We start from the raw sequence: 6284 nt of genomic DNA, 5'->3' as shown, positions 1-6284 counted from the left end.
TCTTTTTTTGGCATCTTTGGATAAAGATGGTACAGCTGTGGTTTGATGAATCAGTTCTTCCAACTTCCTCTTCTAAATCAAAAATTTAAGCTTTAATATATAAAAATGTTTTATAGTTATTTCTTTTAGTTTAGACTAGTCCATAATTTAACTCTAAAAGAATAAGCTTTAAATTTAAAATTTTAGGCAAGTTTGTTTTAAGTAATATGTTATTGCTCAAGAAGACAACAATGTGTACTTTTAGCTTTGTGTACTTCTGTGAAGTGCAAGGAAAACTTTAGGGTTTCAAGATAGCAATTTAATAGATGATAATGTGTTTAGAGTAATTACAACAGTATAGGAAAAAGGTAATATAAATGCCAAGTGCTGAAAGTAAGTGATGTTAATCTCTGGAAATTTGCACATCTGTACTCTACCGCTTCTATGGTAGAAAATTTTAGACAACACAGGAGTCAACAGTACATATTCCATTAGCCGTTAAGGCCAAGATGTCATCATCATTTATATAGCTTCTTGCAAATGCTACTGTTCCCTCATGAGAGAAGAGTGTGAACAAAGAAAATGGCATATAAACGTCGGAATGGAAAAAGTGTTTGACAATTCACATCCCTTGAAAGGGTCTGAGAAACTCCCCCAAGGGTCCTCAGATATCACCATAAGAGCCACAAACAAATTAGAAAGACTAAAAGATTTGGAATCAGAAGATCTTGGTTTCAAATTATTCTCACACTTTTACTTTAATAAAATATGTTCTATCTTTTTATGTTCCCATATAATGTCAGAACTCAGCAGATTGCTGCATCCGTATAAAAAAAACACCAATTAAAATTAATCTCCCTTTTTTGCCCAATATGTACATAGCTAGCTCTGTTGACAAATTTTCATTTTTGATACTCTTTTAATACATTAGCATCATCTACATACTATTCCTTTGAACTAAGGCTATGTGTATGTATATATATATATATATATATATACACACACAAATGTAAATGTTATATATACACACATAAATGCATGCATATACATATAATTACTTATTTAAATATTATGCCACATTAATAATTTCATTATTAATTATCCTTTGATAAGCAACTATCTAGACTAATCTGTGCTATTTATTCTCCTTCAAAAATTAACTGTAAATTCTATGCTATGCCTCTTCTCCTAGGGCCACTTCATATACCCATTTAATGATCAAAATTAAGAGTATGAAAAATTCTGTTTGAAAATGGAAGAATAAAACGTCTGCTGTCATAGGCCATCACATCCATTGCAGCAAGTATTAAAAAAGAGGGCGTGGATTATAAACAGGGCTGTGGGACACATTCTACATCATGGATAAACCTTGGAGACATTATGCTAAGTGAAATAAGCATATGCTAAGTGAAATAATCACTAAAAGACAAATACTCTATGTTTCCACTTACATGAGATGCCTATAATAGATTCACAGAGATAGAAAGCAGAATGGTGATTGTCAGGGGCTAAGGGCAGAAGGGTGGTTGTTTAATGAAGACAGGGTTTCAGTTTTGAAAGATGAAAACAGTTCTGGATATGGATGGTGGTGATGGTTGTGAAGCAATGCAAATGTGCTTAACACTACTAATTGTACAGTTAAAAATGGTTAGATAGTAAATTTTATGTTATGCGTATTTATCACAGTAAAACATTGGGAAAAAATAAATGCAGTGAACACTTTTAGTATAACTTTAAGAGGATCAAATTTGATTTTTAAAAGCAATGTACAATGTGTTTTTTAAAAGATACACTCTATAAATGTAAATGTTCATGAAGTTTAAAAGAAAAGAGATAGGAAGACCAGACTGAGAGAAGAAAGCTGGTATGAACATTCCACAGAGGTGAAGGGATCAATTCAAGAGGAAGATACCAGACTCTGACTCTGTATGCAGGGAACAACATCGCTACAATACAGATTTAATCAGTTATCAAAGCTAAAAGTAGAAATGAATCATTCACAATGGCAGGAAAAGACTTTAAAATAATTCTTACGATTGCTTATAAAAGAACCGAAGATATTAATGATACAGAGTACTGAAAACAATTCGTATCATTGGCAAACAGAGAATGCTGCATACAAATGATGGCAATGGATGAAACTTTTTTAAGAAATTTAAGGAAAAAATTTACAAAGTTAAGAAAATAAAATATATTGTATAGTACAATTATGCAAATTAAAAATTCACATACACACAAAAAGTAACATATTTTCAAATACAAATGCATGTCTGAAAAATATTAAAATAAATGCCAAGAAAGGAAAGGAAGATACATGTGGATTAAGAATAAAGAATAGAGAAAAATAATGAAATAAAACAAAAGCTACACCTTTATGAAGAGATACAAGTGTTTGACATGTATCATGAATACATATTTCAGCACCTCAATTACTAGAAAGAAAGAAGCAGCAGGAAATTAAAAGAAAGAAAGAAAAATAATGAAAATATGAAGTAACTTATCAGTTGATTGGCCATCAAGGTTGAACAGAAGCTATCTCTTGCTGACCTCTCCTGTGATTACAGAAGAGCCGCAAAAACAGAAGGCAAAGAGACGCCAGCAAAAGTGTTAGAGAGCTAATGGCGAAAACATAATTAGATCACACATGATATTGTTCCTGTGAATTGAATTTCTCTCTTGAAAGATTCTTTTTTTTTTTTTTTCATGGTCTCTCCTCTTTATTGACCTCTGGTGATAGCAGGGTGCTGGGAGTCCAAGGGCAGGGGTGAGTCACATGTGTCTCTGCCCCACTAGGGGTGGGGCAGGAGGGACAAGTGGCAGATGGCAGGTCTAAGAGACCGTGGATATGACTTCACATGAACAGGCCCACTGTACAAATGCATGGTTGGTATTTACAAGAAAAGAGGAGGGGCAGTCACCTGGACCTGGAACTTTCTGGGGACAAAGCGGGGGGAGAGGAGCCTGAGGAGAGGAAGGGGCAGAGGCCAGGCTGGGCTCTCCTCAGAGGACATTTTTGACAGCAGCAGACCTGAGCCCTTCCCCATCTGCCCCCTCCACTCCCCATTTGCCCTGGAGAGGGGCCTCTTGGCACCTGCAAGTAGGCCAGTGCTGGGAGGGGGGAGAAGAGGGGCCCTCTCTGTTTGCAACACAGGGTTACTGGGTTATACCTCGCCCTCCCCATGCACCCTTGACCCCAACCCAGATGGTCCCTCCCACTGTGCTCATAGGATGCATCCTAAAGGTGCTTTGCTGGGGAGACCTCAAAGCACTTTACAGACATTGGTCAGATAGGAACCTCCTGGCCCCAGGGGAGAGGAGGAGGCAAAGGGTTCAGGATTTGGCCAGAGCAGGTGACAAGCCCCAGGGGCCTAGACCAGTCCCGAGTCCCTGGGGACCCCAGGAAAGACCTCCTCTCAGTCCCTGGTCCCAGTGGCTCCTCTTCCCCCAGTCACCATTTCGGAGAGGGAAGACTGCAGGGGGCCAGTCTGGGGATGGGGCTGAAGCAGTGCAAGCCTGGGGTAGAGAGGGTGCCCCCCATCCCCAGGCCCTAGGAAGGTACCACACCCTGAAGAAGCCCACTCCCCTCCCCATGCGTAGGGCTCTGAAAACCCCCAGCTCTCTGCCCTATTCCAGCCCTCTGAGGGGAGGAAAAGGGGGACTCAGACCTGCCAGCTAAGATCCGGGGTAGGGGGCTGAGGAAGCCCCCAAAATGTATTGCTTAGAAACTTGGAGGCAAAAAGGATAGGGGGCTGGCATCTCTGACCCTCCCCCCCAGGCCCTGGGAAGCCTCCAGGAAGCTCTCATCCAGCCAGTCATCTGGCCACGGGGAGAGCCCAGAGGTGGGGGGATGGACACAGTGACCACTGGGAGCCTGAAGTTCCCCAGTCTTGCTGACGGGAGATTAAACCGTGCCCCAATGGGTGTCGGGTGGGGAGGGGCCCTTCCCCCAACCCCACAGTCTCTGGCATTTATCCTTCGGGTGGGCTGTCTGTTCCGTGACCGCCATGCTCCTTGGAGCAGATGGGGGAGCCAGTCCCGATGGATGGTGCTGATGACATTGAACACTCTGGATTCGGTAAGGACCTGGGCCAGCCCTAGGCTAGTCCAGATTCCCATTCTGGTTGTGTTCATCTTCGACAGGGGAGGCCGGGGCCTCTTCCTCACAGGGGGACAGCTCATCAATGGACATCTGGTTGGTGATGCTGCTTGCTGCCCGTTCCTTCCATTTCTGCTTGTTCTCCTGAATGTATTTGGTCCAAGTGGAGCGGAAGCTGACCACGTCAGGGTTGGGGTCTCCCACTTCCACATCCAGAGAAGGCTGACGCCATTGGAAACTGGGCTGGTTTTTAGACTTGGAGTCCTCATCCCCCATGGGCTGGACACTCTTCTCAGCCACGTCCGTCAGCACAGAGAACGTGGGCTCCACAATGAAGTCGATGAAACCTGCAGGGCAGGAGAGACACGATGTGTGCCCAATCTGGGACTGCGCCACGAGCTTGGAGGTTCGATCACAGAGCGGAGAAAACGGCAGGCCCAGCTCCGCCTCCTTGTCACCCTGGCAGAAGCATTCCTCCGTGAGGGCCTTGGTCCAGCGGCTGCGAACCACCCACTGCTTGGTTGGGCGGCTGATGTCAGCGGCGTGGAGCAGCAGGGACAGGGCCTTGGACTTGTCAATCCTCTCCAGCTGCTGCAAGGCTATCGTCATGGTCTTCACTTGCTGGAAATGGCAGGACATGTCTGTGGCCAACACCAATTCGATGACCAGGGCCCGCAATTCTACAAACTCATCCTTGGTGAGGTTGGTGAAAATGTTCATCTCATCATCCTGCATCATCCGGAAGAGAGCTGATGTGGTGATTCTCCAGCACTGAGCGATCATTGTACAGGATGGCACATTAGCTGTCGGTAGTGCCTGTGTGCTCATAGTCATGGATGGCTGCAGCAAACACGATGGCCAGGACCTCGATCTCCAACAGGCAGTGCACCATCCCTGTGCGGAGCAAGAAGCAATGGACCGTCTGGGTAACATCAGCTGCGTGGATCTGGTTGTGGTAAGGATTCTTGTACTTCCCATAGCCTGTCTCCAAGGCATCCAGAAAAGTCATCAAAAACAGTGGGAATCTGAAAGCAGCTGATGAGGTTGTGCCGAGCCAGCAGCTCAAAAACAATGCTCCTCAGGGCATGGTCATCTGCTGCCCGGTTCAAGGAAAAGACATCAAAGCACCAGAGGTCCAGGTTCTTGAGACAGTTGAGGACCGCAGTGGAGTAGGTGAGGACCGCAGTGGAGTAGGTGGGACCCACAGGGGTATACATTCTCCGGAACATCGGTTCCACGAAGTCCCAGCCTGCACCACATGCATGATGCTCCGGAACTTGGGCTTCTCCTCCGCTCGGCGGCCCTTGGCCCGAGTCTGCTGGGTGAAGGTGGAAGCCAGCCAGTCCCACACCTCCGAAGGCACCGCATCTGACCGCAGCTCCTGCACCTCATCCTCTGTGTCCAAGATTTGCCGCGTCTCATCTATATAGACGGCCTCCAGCAGGGAAGCTGTGTACTCCAGGTTTTTCATCAGCTCCTCAATCTTCACCTCCCCATTCTCCAACTGCTTCACCAGGCAGCGCAGCCTGAGGAGGGGGCCATGGAGGTGGCTCCTCTGCACAGGAACAGGGCTGGCCATGGGAATTAAAGTTTCCTACTTTAAAGTATCAAAGTGCTGCCCCCGGGGCCCCAGGCCCCGGAGGAGAAGGGCTCCCTCTTAAGCCCCTGACTTCCTCCTCCAGGTCTCAGCAAAACTGAGTGACTGGCAGGAGAATTTTGAGGAGGGGAGCAGGAGCAGCCTGGCTAGAGGAAGGAGTGGATGAGGCAGAGACCCATCCCTCGGCAACTGGGTAAGAGGCTGAGGGAAAAGTTTCACATCTGAACCAGACTGAAACCAAGAATCTGTTCTCGGAAGAATCCCAGAAAGGACAGAAGTAGCACAGGCCAGCCCCTTGCTCTGAGGAGGTGGGGCTCCTCTCTGGGGAGAAGGAAAGGGTCAGCGGGAGGCTTAAGGGTGCAGGGACAGGGAAACACCCTGAACCTGTCCTGGAGAGGAAGGCTGCAGCGGTGGGGAAGAGGCCCTGCAAGAGCCCCTCCGCGGGGTAAGGCAGAGTCAGCCCCCTCCCAGGGTCGTCTTCTGGGGCCGTGCTTCAAACCTGACAGGATGGAAGCATGAAAGAGAACTAGAAACTGCAGGGGAGGGGCTTGCTGAAACTAGGCATCCGGGGCCCCTTACTCAGAGACCCGCTCATCAGGGAGGGAAGCCCCC

General features: G+C 46.6%; 1 pseudogene; it reads right to left on the bottom strand.

Moving 5' to 3' along the window:
* Positions 1 to 4078: 4078 nt before the first annotated feature.
* Positions 4079 to 5654, bottom strand: LOC102538623 (dual specificity calcium/calmodulin-dependent 3',5'-cyclic nucleotide phosphodiesterase 1B pseudogene; annotated as a pseudogene).
* Between the last annotated feature and the right edge of the window lie 630 nt (positions 5655 to 6284).

The sequence above is a fragment of the Vicugna pacos genome, chromosome 35 (assembly GCF_048564905.1).
Source record: "Vicugna pacos chromosome 35, VicPac4, whole genome shotgun sequence".
Classification (NCBI taxonomy): Eukaryota; Metazoa; Chordata; class Mammalia; order Artiodactyla; family Camelidae; genus Vicugna; species Vicugna pacos.
The sequence above is the reverse complement of the archived record's forward strand: the minus strand, read 5'-3'. Positions and strand labels throughout refer to the sequence as shown.